We start from the raw sequence: 23575 nt of genomic DNA on the forward strand, positions 1-23575 counted from the left end.
GAAAGAAATACAGTAGAAGAAGAATGGATAGCTTTGAGGAATGAAATAGTGAAGGCAGCAGTGGATCAAGTAGGTAAAAAGACGAGGGCTAGTAGAAATACTTGGGTAACAGAAGAAATATTGAATTTGATTGATGAAAGGAGAAAATATAAAAATGTAGTAAATAAAGCAGGCAAAAAGTAATACAAACGTCTCAAAAATGAGATCGACAGGAAGTGCAAAATGGCTAAGCAGGGATGGCTATAGGACAAATGTAAGGATGTAGAGGCTTGTCTCACTAGGGGTAAGATAGATACTGCCTACAGGAAAATTAAAGAGACCTTTGGAGAAAAGAGAACCACTTGTATGAATATCAAGACCTCAGATGGAAACCCAGTTCAAACAAAAGAAGGGAAAGCAGAAAGATGGAAGGAGTATACAGGGTGAGTCACCTAACATTACCGCTGGATATATTTCGTAAACCACATCAAATTCAGCCGAATCGATTCCACAGACCGAACGTGAGGAGAGGGGCTAGTGTAACTGGTTAATACAAACCATAAAAAAATGCACGGAAGTATGTCTTTTAACACAAACCTACGTTTTTTTAAAATGGAACCACGTTAGTTTTGTTAGCACATCTGAACATATAAACAAATACGTAATCACTGCCGTTTGTTGTATCGTAAAATGTTAATTACATCCGGAGATATTGTAACCTAAAGTTGACGCTTGAGTACCTCTCCTCCACCGTTCGATCGTGTGTATCGGAGAGCACCGAATTACGTAGGGATCCAAAGGGAACGGTGATGGATCTTAGGTACAAAACAGACTGGAACAGCACGTTACGTCCACATGCTAACACCTTTTTATTGGTCTTTTTCACTGACGCACATGTACATTACCATGAGGGGTGAGGTACACGTACACACGTGGTTTCCGTTTTCAATTATGGAGTGGAATAGAGTGTGTCCCGACATGTCAGGCCAATAGATGTTCAATGTGGTGTCCATCATTTGCTGCACACAATTGCAATCTCTGGCGTAATGAATGTCGTACACGCCGCAGTACATCTGGTGTAATGTTGCCGCAGGCTGCCACAATACGTTGTTTCATATCCTCTGGGGTTGCAGGCACATCACGGTACAGATTCTCCTTTAACGTACCACACAGAAAGAAGTCGAGAGGTGTAAGATCAGGAGAACGGGCTGGCCAATTTATGCACGTCCTATGAAACGCCCGTCGAACATCCTGTCAAGGGTCAGCCTAGTGTTAATTGCGGAATGTGCAGGTGCATCAGCATGCTGATACCACATACGTCGACGCGTTTCCAGTGGGACGTTTTCGAGCAACGTTGGCAGATCATTCTGTAGAAACGATCGAACAGCGGAGGAGTGGTACTCAAGCGTCAACTTTAGGTTACAATATCTCCAGATGTAATTAACATTTTACAATGCAACAAGCGGCAGTGATTATGTATTTGTTTATATGTTCAGATGTGCTAACAAAACTAAAGTAGTTCCATTTAAAAACACGTAGGTTTGTGTTAAAAAAAGTACTTCTGTGCATTTTTGTATGGTTTGTATTAAACAATTACACTAACCCCTCTCCTCACATTCGGTCTGTGGAATCGATTCGTCAGTATTTGATGTGGTTTACGAAATACATCCAGCGGTAACGTTCGGTGACACCCTGTATAGAGGGTCTATACAAGGGCGATGTACTTGAGGACAATATTATGGAAATGGAAGAGAATGTAGATGAAGATGAAATGGGAGATACGATACTGCGTGAAGAGTTTGACAGAGCACTGAAAGACCTGAGCCGAAACAAGGCCCCGGGAGTAGACAACATTCCATTAGAAGTACTGACGGCCTTGGGAGAGCCAGTCCTGACAAAACTCTACCATCTGGTGAGGAAGATGTATGAGACAGGTGAAGTACCCTCAGACTTCAAGAAGAATATAATAATTCCAATCCCAAAGAAAGCAGGTGTGGACAGATGTGAAAATTACCGAACTATCAGTTTAATAAGTTACAGCTGCAAAATACTAACGCGAATTCTTTACAGACGAATGGAAAAACTGGTAGCAGCCGACATCGGGGAAGATGAGTTTGGATTCCGTAGAAATATTGGAACACGTGAGGCAATACTGACCTTACGACTTATCTTAGAAGAAAGATTAAGGAAAGGCAAATCTACGTTTCTAGCGTTTGTAGACTTAGAGAAAGCTTTTCACAATGTTGACTGGAATATTCTCTTTCAAATTCTGAAGGGGTAAAATACAGTGAGCGGAAGGCTATTTCCAATTTGTACAGAAACCAGATGGCAGTTATAAGGGTCGAGGGGCATGAAAGGGAAGCAGTGGTTGGGATGGGAGTGAGACGGGGTTGTAGCCTCTCCCCGATGTTATTCAATCTGTATATTGAGCCAGCAGTAAAGGAAACAAAAGAAAAATTCGGAGTCGGTAAAGAATAAAAGAATAAAAACTTTGAGGTTCGCCGATGACATTGTAATTCTGTCAGAGACAGCAGAGGACTTGGAAGAGCAGTTGAACGGAATGGACAGTGTCTTGAAAGGCGGATATAAGATGAACATCAACAAAAGCAAAACGAGGATAATGGAATGTAGTCGCATTAAGTTGGGTGCTGCTGAGGCAATTAGATTAGGAAATGAGACACTTAAAGTAGTAAAGGAGTTTTGCTATTTGGGGAGCAAAATAACTGATGATGGTCGAAGTAGAGAAGATATAAAATGTAGATTGGCAATGGCAAGGAAAGCGTTTCTGAAGAAGAAAAATTTGTTAACATCGAGTATATATTTAAGGGTCAAGAAGTCGTTTCTGAAAGTATTTGTATGGAGTGTAGCCATTTATGGAAGTGAAACATGGACGATAAATAGTTCGGACAGGAGGAGAATAGAAGCTTTTGAAATGTTGTGCTATAGAAGAATGCTGAAGATTAGATGGGTAGATCATATAACTAATGAGGAGGTACTGAATAGAATTGGGGAGAAGAGGAGTTTGTGGCACAACTTGATGAGAAGAAGGGTCCGGTTGGTAGGACATGTTCTGAGGCTTCAAGGGATCACAACTTTAGCATTGGAGGGCAGCGTGGAGGGTAAAAATCGTAGAGGGAGACCAAGAGATGCATACACTAAGCAGATTCAGAAGGATGTAGGTTGCAGTAGGTACTGGGACATGAAGAAACTTGACAGGATAGGGTAACATGGAGAGCTGCATGAAACCAGTCTCAGGACTGAAGACCACAACAACAACAACAACCGTATTACATGTGATAATGTGTTGTGTCTGTGGTGTGTCCATATTTTAGTAAACCCCTGATCACCTGAGTTGCTTTTCTGGCTTACGGAAATACGTTATCAGTCAGAATATACTTACGAATTCTGCAGAAAATCGACGGTAAGGATATTAGTCTGTAATTTTTACCTTTGTTTTATACAGGAGTCACCTGTGCTTATTTCCAGCCGTTTGGGATTTTGCTAGCTAATGAAGGGAGCAATGCCACAAGAACTCTCTGTAAAACAGAAACGGGCTTACATCCGACCCTGCCGACAGCTGCTTTCCAACGCCAGGAACGGCTACGTCTGTGAATGACTTTTAAAATGTGATATTTAAAACCTCAACATTTTGCTTACTGTTTCTGTCACCACACTAGGTAGATTTACGAGTTACTTAATACAGCTCTTCCACCCGTTTAGTGGTTTTACATAGGATCTTGATTTTCTAGGACTCTCGGCACGCTCTTTCCCTAACGTATGACTGCAGGAGATGTGTACTTCGCGAATCAATCTTTTTATAGACACGCGAAGCATTTTTTCTGGGCTTACTCCACTGATAGGTTTTGTGGCGGCGTTCGTAGCGTCAAACAATTCGCTGTAGAGACGGCTTACGAAGTCACCGCCACACTTTTAATAGCGGGCCGACCGGTCCGCTGGAACAGTGAACAGAAAGATGAAAACCCAAACACTCTGATTAAATAAAAGTCGGTACTTATCTTTATTAACGAAGATACAGAAACACAGTAGTGAACTCCGTGTCTACAGAAATCTGTCTAGTTCGAGTCGGAGCGGCTAGGTCAGCGTCGGCTGACGACAAACAACAACTCTGCTGCGATGAACACACAACTGACTAGCAAGTACACAATTCGGTGGCGAGTATACAACTGAGCGGCGAATACAGAACTGTCCTAGCGCTCGCGACTCCAGCGCTTAAGAAGCCAGAAGCCAGCAGTGGCGCGCGCAGACTTGCGGCGATTTCCTGTATCGCTGGCGCTGCTTATGCGGACGGCGTCCGGACTTTGATGCTGCCAACCTTTTGGCAGCGGGCTCGGGTGGCATTACTGGCTAGGATATAACAATAGGGTACACACTTCTCCAGAGTGCCAGGGTACAATGACTGTAGCCAACCAATGCCACACGCAAGATTGTTGGATGTGGTGACAGTTCCATCACTACAAAACCCCCGAGAAGTGTATGCCAAAAGGTAGTTCGCACTGTGGCACACATTAGCGTTTCGTCTAAATACTAATCGACATCGAAGAATTCTGCCTTTAAATTACTCGGAACGCATTATAAGTAGTCTCACCTTGCCTTCGCTGTCCCTATTGCAGCGGCAGGCGGGGAGGTGTGCTATTGACCCCTCATCAAAACGAGGTAACTGTTTCCAGAGTTCCACCTCGATGTCTCTTGACATATGTTATTAGATCAGATTTATTTAATTTATTTTAACGTCTTCAATTATTTCTTATACAATAATCATGAAGTTGATCAACTCTTAATTTATCCATTGTAGCTTTCTATTTGTTAAAAATAAAATTTATTACTTTGTAAAATACTAATATTTCAAAATTCGACTGGAAAAGAATTCTTATTTAATAGGTATTTAAAATTTTATTTATACAATAATTTTTCTTTCTTATTCTTCATATTATCTAAAACCCATTTTTTACATTTATTATTTTGGTTATCTTTATGTGAAAGTTTTCTATAAAAACAATTTAAATCTTTAATTTATTGACAAGCTTTCCATTTCTTTGTAGATTCATCAGTCACTTGTTTTTCATCATTATTCATCAATAATAATATTTCGAACATCCTTCACTAGGAATTTGTTGTAAATGGTTTTTGTAATAATATTACAAATATTTTTTCCACATACACAAGGAATTCGTTTTCCACTGTATACTTTTATATGATATTTATTTGCACATTGTCTATACATCGATCTATAACTATCTAATGTGCCTTTTTGTGAGGTATAACTATCAACTGACTTCTCATTGTTACCATATTTACGCAGTTTTGATTGGACAGAGTCTGGAGACAGATTTAGCTGTTGCCTGAGAGCTTCCATTTATATAAAATCATTTTCATCTGTTTCCTATAAAGTTTCTGATTCTTGTAATGTATCTTTCGATATATTTATTTCCTTAGAAACTAATTCTGATGATCTGTTACAATCTATAACAAATAAAGATAAATCAGTTGTACCAGCTTTAACTAAATTTTTGTGAATTCATTATATTCATAACAAGTATTTTGCTTGAAAAAAATACAGTAATTCATAAACATACCTGAATGCAGATTTTAATCCTGTAGGTAAACCTGGAAACCTTCTACATATAATTCCTCATGATTTGTTTTTAAGATCACATTCATCTAAGCCTACATAGGAAAATTCATTAAATAGTAAAAATGTTCTACTAGAATAAGTGTTTACTACACCGATAATAATTTTTTTTGCATAATCCCATACTAGTTATTGATATTGGAAAGTCAAGCTTTAATTATAATGTCTGTAAATGTATCATATACATCAAGTCATCAACAAAAAAAAAAAAAAAATAATATCACTCACGAAATAAATCTCTGATGAACAGTCTGCATGGGACACAGTATTACGGTAAGCGACCACGTTGCCATCATCAGGTGCGCTGATGTACTGACTGGCGGTGGGCCGGCGCCAGGTATATATAGGACAATGCCCCTCCCGCTCCTCCCTCAGGGGTTTCCTATGAGTGCGCGTGGTCCGTGCCCCGCGCGCAAGCCAAGTACAGCATCCGCTCTCCCGCCGTCTGGACGCTGCGTCCTAGGTCTTCTCGTTCAGGAGGGTCTGCCGGCACCGCTCTCGTTATAATCCCGGTGATCACGGGTTCCCACACCTCGCTAACGATGTAACCGCTCTCACGATTTAGTTGTGGCTCCCTTACTCTGATATCTATGCCTTCTTTGATGACATAAACCCATTATTTGGAAGTCTGTGTCAGGACTTTGGTTTGGTCATAAGCCATGTTGTGGTGTTCCGACAGGCAATGTGCAGTGATTGCCGACTTACTGGACTGTTGCAGTCTTCTGTGCCGTTGATGTTCTCGGCATCGGTCCTCAGTGGTACAAATGGTCTGACCTACGTATACACTACCACATTGGCAAGGTATCTGACAAACCCCTGATTTACATAGACCAAGGTTTTCCTTGACACTACCAAGAAGGCTCTTGGTTTTGCTTGGAGGACGGAAGATGGTTTTCACTAGGTGTTTACGCAAAATTTTTCCGGATAAGGCCCTGTTGTTGTTGTGGTCTTCAGTCCTGAGACTGGTTTGATGCAGCTCTCCATGCCACTCTATCCTGTGCAAGCTTCTTCATCTCCCAGTACCTACTGCAACCTACATCCTTCTGAATCTGCTTAGGGTATTCATCTCTTCGTCTCCCTCTACGATTTTTACCCTCCACGCTGCCCTCCAATGCTAAAGTTGTGATCCCTTGATGCCTCAGAACATGTCCTACCAACCGGACCCTTCTTCTCATCAAGTTGTGCCACAAACTCCTCTTCTCCCCAATTCTATTCAATACCTCCTCATTAGTTATATGATCTACCCATCTAATCTTCAGCATTCTTCTATAGCACAACATTTCAAAAGCTTCTATTCTCCTCCTGTCCGAACTATTTATCGTCCATGTTTCACTTCCATAAATGGCTACACTCCATACAAATACTTTCAGAAACGACTTCCTGACCCTTAAATATATACTCGATGTTAACAAATTTTTCTTCTTCAGAAACGCTTTCCTTGCCATTGCCAATCTACATTTTATATCTTCTCTACTTCGACCATCATCAGTTATTTTGCTCCCCAAATAGCAAAACTCCTTTACTACTTTAAGTGTCTCATTTCCTAATCTAATTCCCTCAGCAACACCCAACTTAATGCGACTACATTCCATTATCCTCGTTTTGCTTTTGTTGATGTTCATCTTATATCCGCCTTTCATGACACTGTCCATTCTGTTTAACTGCTCTTCCAAGTCCTTTGCTGTCTCTGAGAGACTTACAATGTCATCGGCGAACCTCAAAGTTTTTATTTCTTCTCCATGGATTTTAATACCTACTCCGAATTTTTCTTTTGTTTCCTTTACTGCTTGCTCAATACACAGATTGAATAACATCAGGGAGAGGCTACAACCCCGTCTCACTCCCATCCCAACCACTGCTTCCCTTTCATGCCCCTCGACTCTTATAACTGCCATCTGGTTTCTGTACAAATTGGAAATAGCCTTCCGCTCCCTGTACTTTACCCCTGCCACCTTTAGAATTTGAAAGAGAATATTCCAGTCAAAATTGTCAAAAGCTTTCTCTACGTCTACAAATGCTAGAAACGTAGGTTTGCCTTTCCTTAATCTTTCTTCTAAGATAAGTCGTAAGGTCAGTATTGCCTCTCGTGTTCCAATGTTTCTACGAAATCCAAACTGATATTCCCCGATGTCGGCTTCTACCAGTTTTTCCATTAGTCTGTTAAGAATTCGCGTTAGTATTTTGCAGCTGAGACTTATTAAACTGATAGTTCGGTAATTTTCACATCTATCAGTATCTGCTTTCTTTGGGATTGCAATTATTATATTCTTCTTGAAGTCTGAAGGTATTTCGCCTGTCTCATACATCTTGCTCACCAGATGGTAGAGTTTTCTCAGCCCCACAAAACGGAATAATAGCCAAGGCCTCCTCCTCCTGAGGTTCATCCTCAGTTTCCGCCGTGCTGCAGGTGTGTGTGGGATGTAGAGCATTCTGAATTTGCCCTTACTTGTAACCGTTCCTGCGAAACACGGTCTTCAGATGGTCCAATTCTTGTTGGAGACTGTCCCTGTCGGAAATGGTGTGAGCTCTGTGTACATGAGGTTTGAGCACATCATTCTTTGTGCCGGGTGGTGGCAGGTATCCACATGTAGGTACAAATCGGTGTGCGTCTTCTTGCTATACACACTGTGGCCCAAAGTGCCGTCCGTTTCGATCTCCATAGTGAGATGTGTGAGGAAGTCTGCCAGTTTATCTCTTCCATGTGGCCAGATAACGATGGTATCATCCATACATCTAAAGAATCGGATGCGTTTTAGATGTGCTGATTCAAGAGCTTCCTCCTTGAAATGTTCCATGTACATATTTGCGACAATGGGTGAGAGCGGACTCCCCATGGCTACTCCTTCTGTCTGCTCGTAGTATTCACCACCAAATAAGAAGTAAGTTGATGTCAGGACAAGTCGGAAAATGTTGGTGCTCTCTTCGTCAAATTTCTGGCTGATGAGTTCCAAGGATTCTGGTAACAGAACTTTAGTGAATAGAGATACCACGTCGAAACTCACCAGTATGTCAGATTCCGTAAGTGCAAGGTTGTAGATGCAGCCCAGGAAATCCATGGAGTTTGGGATATGGTGTGTACATCTCCAAACGTAAGGGCTAAGCAATTGTATGAAGTGCTTGGCGAGAAGGTACGTTGGAGCTGACAATGGGACATAACAGAATCGATTCCTTGTGCACCTTCGGCAGTCCGTAAAGTCTAGGAGGAACAGCAGTCCTCCGGCATAGCTTCTTTGTAATATTGCTGTAAAAATATTGTGGTAAAAATGTTAACCAGTTAGTTATTAATTGTGCATTCATATCACTACCTATCCATACCCACTACTTATAAGAAATATATAAACCCCCATTCACAAGTAATAAGTCATCGAATTCATTAATTCGACATAATGCTTCAACTGATTCATTTGTGTTACCCCATGGTAATATTGGTGTATATTTTGGTATAGTCGGTTGTGTTGATATATATTTGAATACCATCAATGTCATCTTGAAATAATTGTAAATGTGAACCATTACAGTATGGTAACATTACTGATTCATAAACATCTGAATGATCTAAACCTAATGAGTGACAAGTTTCATGAAAAAAATTCAGATAAATTTGTCTGATGTTATGGTATATTTTTGTCAATCCCAAAGAACAACTGATCATCATTATTCATATGTATTTATACTGGATCATTATTCAGATTTGGAAAAAAATGCATGACCTAACACATTTCCTTTACAATCTAGGTTCTTGGCACAACAATGATCATATATTTCATTATTATGTAATCATCTTTTATTTGCAATTTAAGTATCAGGGTTATTGTTATCAAGATGAAATCTGATATCAGTATATTTTTGCCATAAATGAAATGCTTTTTCTGTTATTTCTAATACTTTTTTAGTTGGTCCTTTATAGAACCATTCTTTTTATTCCATTTCTATAACTACCAAATGAATCTTTTACACCACATCAAGGCTTAGTCATAAATCTTCAGTAAACTCACGAGTTGTCTCAATATTGTATTGAAATAACACTAAACCTGTGAATACATCATCACTAACTTGAGTAAATTTTGTATCATCTTGAATATTTAAATATCCAAAACCATAGAAAATTACAAACAACAGTAGTAGTATCTTCATTTATATACACCTAAAATATTATAAGATTAATTTCAACACAAGAATCAATGATATTTATTAATGAACCAGCATCTGCATCTGTACAACTTTTATTAACAAAAATAAAAAAATCTAATAAAAAGTTTTATGATAAATGGAGCCAGTCATAGATCTGACACAGCCTGAAGGCTACTTAAGTAGCTGCTTTGTCAACAACAAGCTTCCATATAATAATAACCAAGTGTTAATGATAAGTGACAAAAAGAACAATCCCTGTTCTTATGGAAAGTGAAATGCCATTCTTTTAGGATATGAATGTCCTAGGAATGCAATTAGAGACCATTTTAAGCAAAAATATTGAAAAACACATGAAAACTTTGGTAGTCACATTTCAGTGCCAGCGAAATATGTACAAAATTAAACAAAATTTATTTATGAACCAGGTTTATATTCATTAATCATGAGATACAAAATGCCTTTTGCAGATAATTTCCAAGAATGGGTTTGCCAAAAAGCTTTACCATCAAGTCAGAAACATGGAGAATATAAAATAAAAGATCAAATAACACACTTAGAAAATTTAAAAAAATTAAAGACGATCATATAGATCATTTAAGTTAACCAGTTGTTGATGCTTTAGATATAATACAAGAAAAAACATAGAAATAATTACTTTATCACCTCATGCAGTGGCAGCTGAGTTAACCTTTAAGCTGTCTCTTGTTCCTCAACCATTTAATGAAAATTTAAGAGCAACATTCAATTTTTATGAAATTATTTGATGAAAACTAGAATATAATTACTATGTCAATAGCAAACAGTGAAAAATTTATGTACTCCATTATGTAGAATCGAAGAGAAACATTCTAATTGTGTAGAAATATTCAAACTTAATTATAAGCATACCTCAACAAAATTACACCAAAGAATGCAAGGAACTTCAAGAACTGTTCGTTGGTATAATTATTTTAATATTTTGAATTAATCTGCACAGGAACAATTGATTAACTAAATAATAAATCCAGGCACATTCTGAAGAATGCTTAAGCTGTCACTTCACCAAAATTGAGTTTATATTTTTTTAACAATTTATCTACAAAACAGACAATTAATTTCTTCCTTTAACCATTCATCAACCATTCTTCATGAAAAATATGATTACAGTTTGTTGTCATAAACTAATGATTTTCATTACTTCAGCATATAGAACAACTTTCAATACGTTCTGAAGAATCTGTTTTTCATAAGTTTTCATTACTTCTTCTATGAAAGATTGTGATAACTTTTGACAAATTAAAATTTATTTCCAATTAACTTTATCTTTAAATTCTCTAATAAAATATTCAGATAATTTTTGATCACTTGATATTCCATCCCAACTTACTTTATCGTGAAACTAACCTTCATATAAATTCTGACAGATTGAAATAACCTTTCAACAATCTTTTTAATTGTCTTTAAATTCTCTTATAAAACCTTCAGTCAATTCTTGATAATTTGGTATTTCTTCCACCTTGTCAGATTTATCTTCAAATTCTCGTAAAAAGTTTCAGATAATTTATGTGTATCTGATATTCCATCCCAGCTTACTTTATCTTTATATTGTATTATGAAATCCTTAGCTAATTTTTCAGTACTTGAGGCAGAATCCCAACTTACATTACCTTGACATTGTCTTATAAAATCTTCAGATAAATTTACCTTCTGTAAGAAAATTCAGTGAATATAAATTAAAGGTAACTATAGAACAAAAAGAACAAGAAAATAACTATCTCAATCAAAATGAAATTTAATTGAAAATCATAAATGAAGAAAAATAAGAATTACAAAACAAAAAGAAGAAATTAGAGCAATTCAGTATGAATATGAAAAACTTTGTTGACAAGATCAATCAAAAAAGAAAAAATGCGCATATTTACGTAGCTACCTCAAAAAGATATTCTTTAAACAATAGCCTTAAAGAGGGAAAACAGCCAATTTATCTATAGAAACCCTAATTTTAATTCTTCATACAACAGGAAACATACGTTTTAGATACATTAATACCAGAGTATGGGTGGGTGGAGATCACTCAGCACATTGCAAGGCATCCCAGATATGGTCAGTGATGTCCATGTCTGGGGAGCTTGGTGTCGAGCCGAAGTGTTTAAATTTTTGAAGAATGTTCCTGTAGCCACGATATAGGAATTTTGGATTTGTGGACTGCTGCATTGTCCTGCTGGAACTGCCCAAGTCTGTTGGAATTCACAATGGATATGAATGAATGCAGATGATCAGATAGGATGCTTATGTACGTGTCATCTGCCATAGTCATATCTACACATATAGGGGTCCATATAACTTCAACTGCACTTGCCCCACGCCATTACAGAGCCTTCACCAGATTGCACCGTCTACTGCTGACATTCAGGGTCCAGAGATTCATGAAGTTGTCTCAATACTCATACACGAGTACCCACTCGATAGAGTTTGAAAAGAGACTCGTCTCTCTGTGTTTTGAAAGCTTCATGTGATAGATTAATTCCTTCATCAGCACATGTTAATTGTTCTTCTAGATTACTAAAAGGTCCTCGGGATGAATATCCTGGTAGATGCATCACAGGCCTTGGTAAATTATTTAAAGCCCAGTTTACGAATCCTTTTCAATGTTTTTCACTTTCCCAATATGTGTGAGGAATGATATTCAAATATCTAATCAAATATGGAATTTCTTTTGGATTACTGCTGATGAAATCACTTAATACATGAGTTAACATTTGAGATATTCCAACTTTTTCATTATGATAATTTCTTTTCCAGTCAATTTTTTAGTACTTCAGCATGAATTCCTAATACTCTGTCGATTAACTGATGGACATCATCCATCCAGACGTATTTGATTAGTTTTTCTGAATATTTCTTTGGTAGACCTTGGCCTGTTTTCATATGAACTTAAATCTATATCAATGTCTCTTCTTAAGTGTGGCAATTACTCATTGACAACTTGCTTTATGAGACCTTTATATGTTTTACCTCTGCTTGACTTTATCTTATTTGGATTTTGTCAGAATATAATGCCTCCGATTTGTATAAAATATCTGTATAGTTAGATAAAAAACATCATCAAATTTTTGGCCCGTGTCAACCACAATAATATGTTTTTTAGTTAAAAGATTCATTAGTCCATCTATAGCTTCATTTCTTTATGACCAATAGTTGTATTATCATAACTGAATTAAACTGGTTAACTAACAACATATTTACATTGACCAACAGACCTGAATCCTAAATTTGTGTCTCCACATTTGTTGATATAGTTTAACATTCTTTCACTTATGTTTATTCTTTTAAAATAATCATCATCCTTTATTTTTAATTTCACTCTCCTTTATTTTTTGTCTGGATGCTGAGTTTGAACTCTCTTGTTTCTTTCTTCTTCTTACTAATTAGGTACATCTTGTATTTCTGACTCCCTTGATGTATAGTCGTAGTTACCAATATGACCTTCAGACCAATCGTGTAGTTGTCTAGTTGGTGACAAATCTCCAAAATTTTCTATATGACGAGAAAAAAGGGAATCATTTGTTTTCAATTTTTCTATTTTCTTCAGTATATTTCAGAACATTACCACCTAAACCTTTGATTCCTTTTTTACTTGTTCAATTGTATAGATAACAGGGCAATCTTCTTTTTATTTTTTCATACTCTTTTCCTGTTTTTTTCCATTTTTTAAACACATCTTCTAATTGTTCATTTACTCTTCTATTTTGTCTGTTTTTTTTCAGGAAAGTCTGGCTCATATTTTGTAAATATTTAATAAAGATGAAAAAATATTAACAAATTATTTGTAAATGTTTAACATTCTTGTATAATGTTTATGTTATGTTTGACATTCTCACTCAATGCTTATGAAATGTTGTATCTTATTTCTGAACTTGCCTCCATTTCCTTTTCTAGTAATGTCTCTCATAAAGAATCTAAACTGATCATTCCAGCATTAACTTTTCTTTAAAATCGTCAAACATCTTTAAATCTCCACCAACAAACTCATAATAAATATTATTTAAATTTGTGTCATCTTGTCTGAAAATATTTAAAAATTAAGAATACCTCTGACTAATTTGTTTGCTATTTTCGAGTAAGATTGAGCTAAATAAAAACAATCTATTCCTGTATGTATACCTCTAGTATTTATCAACAGTATATATCAATTTATATTTATCAATAATTATTGTTGCTTTTCCACATCCACTTAGTCCTATGATGGCTTATTGAATAGAATTTGGTAAAATTTACCATGTTTAAATTTTGACTTTTTCTAGGAACTCCTATTTTAGGTTCCAAATCAGAATTCATTTCTTTAAATAAAATTTTATTTATATATGTGTGTCATCTCTTTCAGTTGAGTGATGAATTATTTGTTAAAAAAAAAAAGATTAACTGTACCTATATGAGACAGCTATAGTAATGTGGCACTTGTTTGCTTTTATTCAATTTTCTTAACTCCAACTATTACATCAAAAAGTAATAAATTGTATTGTGATGGAGAAACGATCGAAATTCCTGTCAGTCAGTATAGTTTAAAATATTTACAAATTTTTTCATTCGAAAATGTGTAATATAAACATTGAAGCAGGTGAAATTTTAGAGAGAGTAGCTATTGAGAATGAGGTAAATTATATATGGATGTAAACGATAGTTTTGGAAACATACTTTGCTTTAGCAAACTCTGTTAAAGCCAATAAAAAGACCATCTTCCTAAAATTATTCTATTTAAATTAATCAAGATAGATTAATTAATATAATTTTTTGTAGAATGAGGAACAGGCGTAAGATTACTCCGTTCCCGACGACTTGTCAGTCAGTCTATTTCTTTTATCTTTTCAAACAGACGTATTAATCGAGACACCTGTGGTAAAAACCATTTTTGTAGGAATTTTCCCCAATGTTGCGTTTATAGACAGACTCTTGCACTAGAACCTGTGTGTGTTTAGTGTTCAGAGGCTGACACATAGTCAACTCATATCTGATGTCGACACCGTCATTATGCCTTAAGAGATTGATGTGACTGTCTTGATTACCCATATCCTGTGATAGAACCACCATCAGGGTGCGCAATGAGAGTTAAAGGAATTTGTCACATCTTGGTTATGATTGTCGGACTGTGGTTTGTAAATCACATCTGGGATATTTACAGACAAACCGTAATCCTGCAACCTTGTATTATGCCACCCATACGACATCTGATTATTTTTTATGTGAGTAATTTTTCTTGTAACCTGGTTCTGGTTGGCATTACGTAAATCGCAGCAACCACCGTGTTTATTTCTGTGGAATAGTGCGGTCCTGTTTCCGTGGTAACCAGGGTGGCATCGATTATTGCACTTTCTTTTATGTTTGCGTTGTCGAGTGACGTTGGAGGTGACTTCACATGAGCAGCGCGACAGATGGTATCAGGCTAGCTAGATTTATAATTCCGAGCAGCAACTTGGCCCCGTCATTTTGGCGTAGAGACGTAGAATTGGTTTCGTTGTATTAAACTTTCTGCGATTAAAACAGGGAGAGGGACTGTGCAGTCGTTATTTCATGAAAGTGCAACGTGCTGGTTATAGGGTAGAATTTGTGTCGTTGTTGTACGATATGCTCCATTACGACTGGCTTAATAATCACATACTTTAATTACAGTCGGTGGAGTATTTTGAAATACGTCCCTGACTGTAGAAATTTCTGCTGTACGTCTGCAACTAGCATATTTATTTGGTCACGCCATTCAGGTAAATCTTTACTTACTGTGACCTTGATTAGACTTAATTCCGATTTTATACACACATCAAAAAAAGTTTTCGATCACCCTGGTTCCAAGCTCTCCTGAAGATAGACGTTGACTGTGGATATTGTATCACACACACAACCCCTTTGACCGTTCAGAGATGTCGCTAAACCCACCCAAAGATGGGAACAACCATGCATGAGCAGCGCCTATTAGACGGAGGGGGTCCGACAGCCGATCAGTTCCAGTCATTCCACCAGGACGTAGGTACAGGCCTCGTGTTGTCTGTAGTGCAGCCTTGCCTAGACGGTCAATACCGCGGTTCGATCGCATCCGCATTGTTACTTTGTGCCAGGAAGCGTTCTCAACAAGGGAAGTGTCCAGGCGTCTTGGAGTGAACCAAAGCGATGTTGTTCGGACATGGGGGAGATACAGAGAGACAGGAATTGTTTCACTCAGGCCACCCAAGGGTGGTGGTAGTTGACCCTACGGATTATAGCTCGGAGGAACCCTGACAGCAACGCCACCATGTTGAATAATGCTTTTCGTGCAGCCACAGGACGTTCTGTTACGACTCAAACTGTGCGCAATAGGCTGCATGATGCGCAACTTCATTCCCAACGTCAATGGCGAGGTCCATCTTTCCATCCACGACACCATGCAGCGCGGTACACAGGGGGCCCAACAACATCCTGAATGGACCGCTCTGGACTGGAATCACGTTCTCTTCACTGATTGACGCATATGCCTTCAACCAGAAAATTGTCGGAGACGTGTTTGGAGGCAACCCGGTCAAGCTGAACGCTTTAGACATACTGTCCAGCGAGTGCAACAAGTTGGATGTTCCCTGCTGTTTTGGGGTGGCTTTATGTGGGGCCGACGTACGCCGCCAGCGGTCATGGATGGCGCCATAACGGCTGTGCGATACGTGAATGCCATCCTCCGACCGATAGTGCAACCATATCGGCAGCATACTGGCGAGGCATTCGTCTTCATGGACGACAATTCGCGCCCCCATCGTGCACGTCTTATGAATGACTTCCTTCAGGATAATGACACTCCACTAGAGTGGGCAGCATGTGCTACAGACATGAAGCATATCGAACATGCCTAGGATAGCTTGAAAAGGACTGTTTATGGACGTCGTGACCCGTCAATCACTCTGAGGGATCTAAGCCGAATCGCCATTGAGGAGTGGGACAATCTGGACCAACAGTGCCTTGATGGACTTTTGGATAATATGCCACGACGAATACAGGTATGCATCAAGGCAACAGGAGGTGCTACTGGGTATTAGAGGTACCGGTGTGTACAGCAATCTGGACCATTACCTCTGAAGGTCTCCTTGTATGGTGGTGCAACATACAATGTGTATCTTTCATGAGCAATAAAAAAGGCGGAAATAATGTTTATGTAGATCTGTATTCCAGTTTTCTGTACATGTTCCGGAACTCTCAGAGCCGATGTGATGCAAAACTTTTTTTGATGTGTGTAGATTCACGGGAATTCAGACATAGCGACTGTGACCGTTTCAGCTACGACACGATGTAGTTCTGAATTTAGTTTGTCATTTACCTCTGAATCCATATACGAAAGTCATTGTGAAACATTAGAGGTCAGTTTTTCTATTTTACAAATTTTTTTTAAAGATCTTTAGATAAGTTTTCAAATTGCACAGTCATGTCGTCCCTCATTGCCTTAAATTTCTGTAACAATAAAGTATTGAGATCAGTTGGTATTTGTGTGTTCATTTCATGTGAAATATGGCCGATGGGAACATTTGCTGCATGTGAAACATTATCATCAGAATGACGAGTTATTCTACGTGAAAGATCGCCTAACTGAGCACCATTTTCAGACAATAAATTATCTGTCATAATATCGGCATCAGTTTGAGAGCGCGGTTCAAGATCTTTTGTTGGCTACCGAATGTCGAACACCAATAGACATCAATCGGAGGACGAAGAATGTGTATGGGTCAGCACGTCAGTCTAAAACCGCCGTTGTGGAATGGTGCGCGGCAGGCGTACTGCTGCTTCATTATAACACACGTCCCCATAAAGCAAATGCCCTAAGGCAGAAGTTACGCCAGTTGAAGTGGGAGATGCTCGAACACCCACCCAATAGTTGCTTCTCTTCAGCGTAACGGAGTTAAAAGCCACCGAATAGTTCTTTTTTAATTACTTGATATGCAAAGATAGAGTGGGAATGCTTGCCCCACTAGGCTACTGCTACCGCTAATGAGAGTATAAAGTCGGTAAAGTGATAGAACCATGCGGTTATCACGCCTTCGGTCCCTTAATAAACACGTTGAAGGATCGATAATTCCTGTCGGACGAGGATGTTAGCAGAGAGTTACAGATTTCTTCATGCGGCAACAAACGCTATTTTACCAGAAGGGTATCGTCAACCTACCGCGTCAATGGGATTCATTGTGTCAATGCTCACGGCGAGATTGCCAGACTGGCATGTCAATTCTGAACTGTACGACCTTTGAACAGTAACTTTTAAATCGGCCCTTACATGAAATCAGCCCGGAATTAAAATATTGATTTGCTGATCCACTATAACGAAAGTTCGTTGCTGCCCCGTTTTGGAAGGACACGTTAAACGTCTGTAATCCTCCCCCCAACGAGCGTGGAGCTGCCTCGTCGCCTGTCCACGGAACTGCGGCGGTCAGCGATCGGGTCCTCCAGTCTGCACCAGACGGCGGAGACGACCGATCCGTCAAGCAGTGGTCGATATTCTAGGGATGCTCGCTGTCCAAATTCCATCCGCTACGGCGACAGAGATGGCGTTGTGTGCAACTGTGACCTTGCCACTGTGCGTATCTCGCAGCTACCTGGGCGCGTCGCTAGATCGCGTCGAGTGTAAAGCTTTCAGAGGGCGCTGGGCCGTTATCGACGGTCAGCGCCTGCCGCCGTCCATTTGGCGTCCAGCGCCACTAATGGAGCGGCTGCGGCCTTATCTGGCGCCCCGGGCGCGTCGCTATCTCTGCGTCACAACGAGCGAGTGTCCAGCACTTTATGTAGTCGCGTGCGGCCGGCTGCCCTCTCCCCTGGTGCCGTCTCCATTTCGTAGAGGTCTTTGCCAAACATCACATTACCGACTTTATTCTCTCATTAGCGGTAGCAGTAGCCTAGTGGGGCAAGCATTCCCACTTTATCTTTGCATATCAAGTAATTAAAAAAGAACTATTCGGTGGTTATTAACTCCGTTACGCTGAAGAGAAGCAATACGGCTGCGCCCGCCCATACATTGTTGTTGTTGTGGTCTTCAGTCCTGAGACTGGTTTGATGCAGTTCTCCATCCTACTCTATCCTGTGCAATCTTCTTCATCTCCCAGTACCTACTGCAGCCTACATCCTTCTGAATCTGCTTAGTGTATTCATCTCTTGGTCTCCCTCTACGATTTTTACCCTCCACGCTGCCCTCCAGTACTAAACTGGTGATCCCTTGATGCCTCAGAACATGTCCTACCAACCGATCCCTTCTTCTAGTCAAGTTGTGCCACAAGCTCCTCTTCTCCCCAATTCTATTCAATACCTCCTCATTAGTTATGTGATCTACCCATCTAATCTTCAGCATTCTTCTGTAACACCACATTTCTAAAGCTTCTATTCTCTTCTTGTCCAAACTATTAATCGTCCATGTTTCACTTCTATACAAGGCTACACTCCATACACTTTCAGAAACGACTTCCTGACACTTAAATCTATACTCGATGTTAACAAATTTCTCTTCTTCAGAAACGCCTTCCTTGCCATTGCCAGTCTACATTTTACATTCTCTCTACTTCGACCATCATCAGTTATTTTGCTCTCCAAATAGCAAAACTCCTTTACTACTTTAAGTCTCTCATTTCCTAATCTAATTCCCGCAGCATCACCCGACTTAATTCGACTACATTGCATCAACCTCGTTTTGCTTTTGTTAATGTTCATCTTATATCCTCCCTTCAAGACACTGTCCATTTCGTTCAACTGCTCTTCCAAGTCCTTTGCTGTCTCTGACAGAATTACAATGTCATCGGCGAACTTCTAAGTTTTTATTTCTTCTCCATGGATTTTAATACGTACTCTGAGCATTTCTTTCGTACCTTCACTGCTTGCTCAATATACTGATTGAATAACATCGGGGAGAGGCTACAACCCTGTCTCACTCCCTTTCCAACCACTGCTTCCCTTTCATGCCCCTCGACTCTTATAACTGCCATCTGGTTTTCGTACAAATTGTAAATAGCCTTTCGTTCCTTGTATTTTACCCCTGACACCTTCAGAATTTGAAAGAGAGTATTCCAGTCAATATTGTCTAAAGCTTTCTCTAACTCTACAAATGCTAGGAGCGTAGGTTTGCCTTTCCTTAATCTAGTCTCTAAGATAAGTCGTAGGATCAGTATTGCCTCACGTGTTCCAACATTTCTACGGAATCCAAAGTGATCTTCTCCGAGGTCGGCTTCTACCAGTTTTTCCATTCGTCTGTAAGGAATTCGCGTTAGTATTTTGCAGCTGAGACTTATTAAGCTGATGGTTCGGTAATTTTCACATCTGTCAACATCTGCTTTCTTTGGGATTAGAATTATTATATTATTCTTGAAGTCTGAGGATATTTCGCCTGTCTCATACATCTTGCTCACCAGATGGTAGAGTTTTGTCATGAGTGGGTCTCCCAAGGCTGTCAGTAGTTCTAATGGAATGTTGTCTACTCCCGGAGCCTTGTTTCGACTTAGGTTTTCAGTGCTCTGTCAAACTCTTCACGCAGTATCATATCTCCCATTTCATCTTCATCTACCTCCTCTTCCATTTCGATAATATTGTCCTCAAGAACCTCGCCCATATATAGACCCTCTACATACTCCTTCCACCTTTCTGCTTTCCCTTCTTTGCTAAGAACTGGGTTTCCATCTGAGCTCTTGATATTCATGCAAGTGGTTCTCTTTTCTCCCGAGGACTCTTTAATTTTTCTGTAGGCAGTATCCATCTTACTCCTCATGAGATAAGCCTCCACATCCTTACATTTGTCCTCTAGCCATCCCTGCTTAGCCATTTTGCACTTCCTGTCGATCTCATTTTTGAGACGTTTGTACTGCTTTTTGCCGCTTCACTTGCTGCATTTTTGTATTTTCTCCTTTCATCAATTAAATTCAATATCTCTTCTGTTACCCAAGGATTTCTACTAGCCCTCGTCTTTTTACCTACTTGATCCTCTGCTGCCTTCGCTATTTCATTCCTCAAAGCTACCCATTCTTCTTCTACTGTATTTATTTCCCCCATACCTGTCAATTGTTCCCTTATGCTCTCCCTGAAACTCTGTATAACCTCTGGTTCTTTCATTTTATGCGGGTCCCATCTCCTTAAATTCCCACCTTTTTGCAGTTTCTTCAATTTTAATCTACAGTTCATAATCAATAGATTGTGGTCAGAGTCCACATCTGCCCCTGGAAACGTCTTACAATTTAAAGTATGGTTCCTAAATCTCTGTCTTACCATTGTATAATCTATCTGAAACCTTTTAGTATCTCCAGGGTTGTTCCATACACACACACACACACACACACACACACACACACACACACACACACACACGCACACATTCACACATATCCATTCGCTCCATCTCAACCAATTCTTAAATCCTAAAACCTAATACTATAAAATCCTAAAATATACACCTTATACCAGATTCTTCAAATAACCCGACACAATGATTCTTTTCTTATAACATCCCTAGAGCTCAACGTCCCCACATTCTTAATCTATGCCAGCCTCATTGCGGTGTCTCCTCCCCGTGTGGAAACAACCATCACCGCCGCCTCGTCACTCTCACTGTGGTGCCAAGGAATTTCATCTCCAGGTCACAGACGGAGAGGCGACACGCGATATTTATTCCAACTCCGATCTGAAGATCTGCTTTGTCCTCCGTATCCTCAACAATTGCAGTCCCGCCTACCTTACATCTAAATCTACACGATTCCTCTGCAATCCACAGTTAAGTGCATGGCAGAGCTTTCATCGAACCACATTCAAGCTATTTCTCTACTGCTCAACTCTCGAACAGCGCGCGGGAAAAACTAACACTTAAATCTTTCTGTGCGAGCTCTGATTTCCCCTATTTTATTATGATCATCATTTCACCCTATGTCGGTGGGCAGCAACAAAATATTTTCACATTCTGAGCCGAAAGTTAGTGATTGAAATTTCATGACAAGGTCTTGTAATTAATGCCACCCCATTTCACGTATCATGTCCCCCGACGCCCTCCACCCTACTTTGCGATAGAACAAAATCTGATGCGGTTCTCACACCGCGCGGTAGTACTCTATAAAAGGACGTACAAACCTGGTGTAGGCAGTCTAGTCAGTAGACCTCTTGCATTATCTCAGTGTTCTGCCAATAAATTGTAGGCTTTAATTTGCTATACCTAAAACATTATCTATGTGATCGTTTCGACTTAAGCGGATTCCTTTTCGTACTTTACACGTTTGATTATTTAGAGTCAATTTCCACTTTTCAAACCAAACAGACACCTTGTCTAAATCGTTTCGCAATTTGTTTTGATCACCGGATGACTTTTTAAGATGGTGAATGATGCCATCACCTGTTCAGATTGTCTCGTAAATCGTTTATATAGATCAGGAACAACAGAGGGGCTAAAACACTTCGTTGGGGGACGCCACAAATCACTTCTGTTTTACTCGATAACTGTCCGTCAATTACTACGAACTGTGAGAGAAAATTGGGAATCCAGTCGCACATCTGAGGCGATACTTCATAGGCATGCAATTTAATTAGATGCTGTTTGTGAGATACGGTATCAAAGTCCTTCTATATATCTAAAAGTATGGACATCCCCTGTCAATAGAAGCCGTTACTTCGTGAGAATAAAGAGCTAGTTGCATTTCACAAGAACGACATTTTCTGAATTATTTTTGGCTGTTTGTCATTAACTCGATCTCTTCGAGGTGCATGTTACAGAATCCTGCTGCAAATCGACGTTAGCGATACGAGTCTGTAATTTAACAGAATACACCTATTTCCCTTCTTCGGTATTGGTGTGACCTTCGCAACTTTCCAGTCTTTAGGTACGGGACTTTCAACGAGCGAACGATTGTATATGACTGGTAAAATGGAACTATTGTATCAGAACACTGTGAGAGGAACCTGACTGGCACACAGATCTGAGCGGAGGCCATGTCTTTATTAAATGATTTAAGCTGCTTTGCTACATCGAGAACATCAAATTGTAAGTGGGCAGTTGCTATTGGTTCGAGCACTGTCCACCTGGCTACTGAGTGGCCTTCCACCGTCGACCGCATCTTCCAAACACGTCTTTAATTTCCCTCTAGCGCCATGAAACTGAACACACCAAATCAGAGCCTCGCAACATCCGATACCTCTGCTGCCTCCAATAAAAATACCACCATACCATGACTGCAAAAACCTTTCCCACCTGTCCTCACTGCGAGTCTCACCACCTTCAGGAAGACTGCACGACACCAGAGGCAGTTTATCTACACAGTGCATGTTGCATATGCTATGGGCCCTACGACTTCAAGGACCCCTAAGGTGCACTGCCCTAGATTTCTGCAGAAATTAACCATTAGCGCTTTGAATCAAAAATGTATGTATTAAACTGGGGACCTAGAAACGACGGAGAGGCTTCGTCCCGCCGTAGACCTCAGTGGATCACAACCCCACAACAGGCCACAGCAGTCCACAGAACCCACCGCCGCCCCACACCGAACCCAGGGCTACGGTGCGGTTCGGCCCACAGTGGATCCCCCCCACCCCTCCTTGGGAACGTCTCATACCAGACGAGTGTAACCCCAAATGTTTGCGTGGTAGAATAATTATGGTGTTCGCGTACATGGAAATAGTATTTGCGCAGCAACTACGGACACAGTGTAACTGAGGCGCCGAGGAAGATGGAAAACCGCCTTAAAAACCATCCACAGGCAGGCCAGCACACAGGCAGTGAGCCTTGAGCAGCCGCTGTTGAAGTATCAGTGCAGCAGTAGTGCAGTAGGGAGTCGCATATTTAGCTTTCATATTTGTTTTGTAGTTTGATTCTTAATTTCTTTCCGA

This window comes from Schistocerca piceifrons, chromosome 6 (genome assembly GCF_021461385.2).
Source record: "Schistocerca piceifrons isolate TAMUIC-IGC-003096 chromosome 6, iqSchPice1.1, whole genome shotgun sequence".
NCBI classification, from domain to species: Eukaryota; Metazoa; Arthropoda; class Insecta; order Orthoptera; family Acrididae; genus Schistocerca; species Schistocerca piceifrons.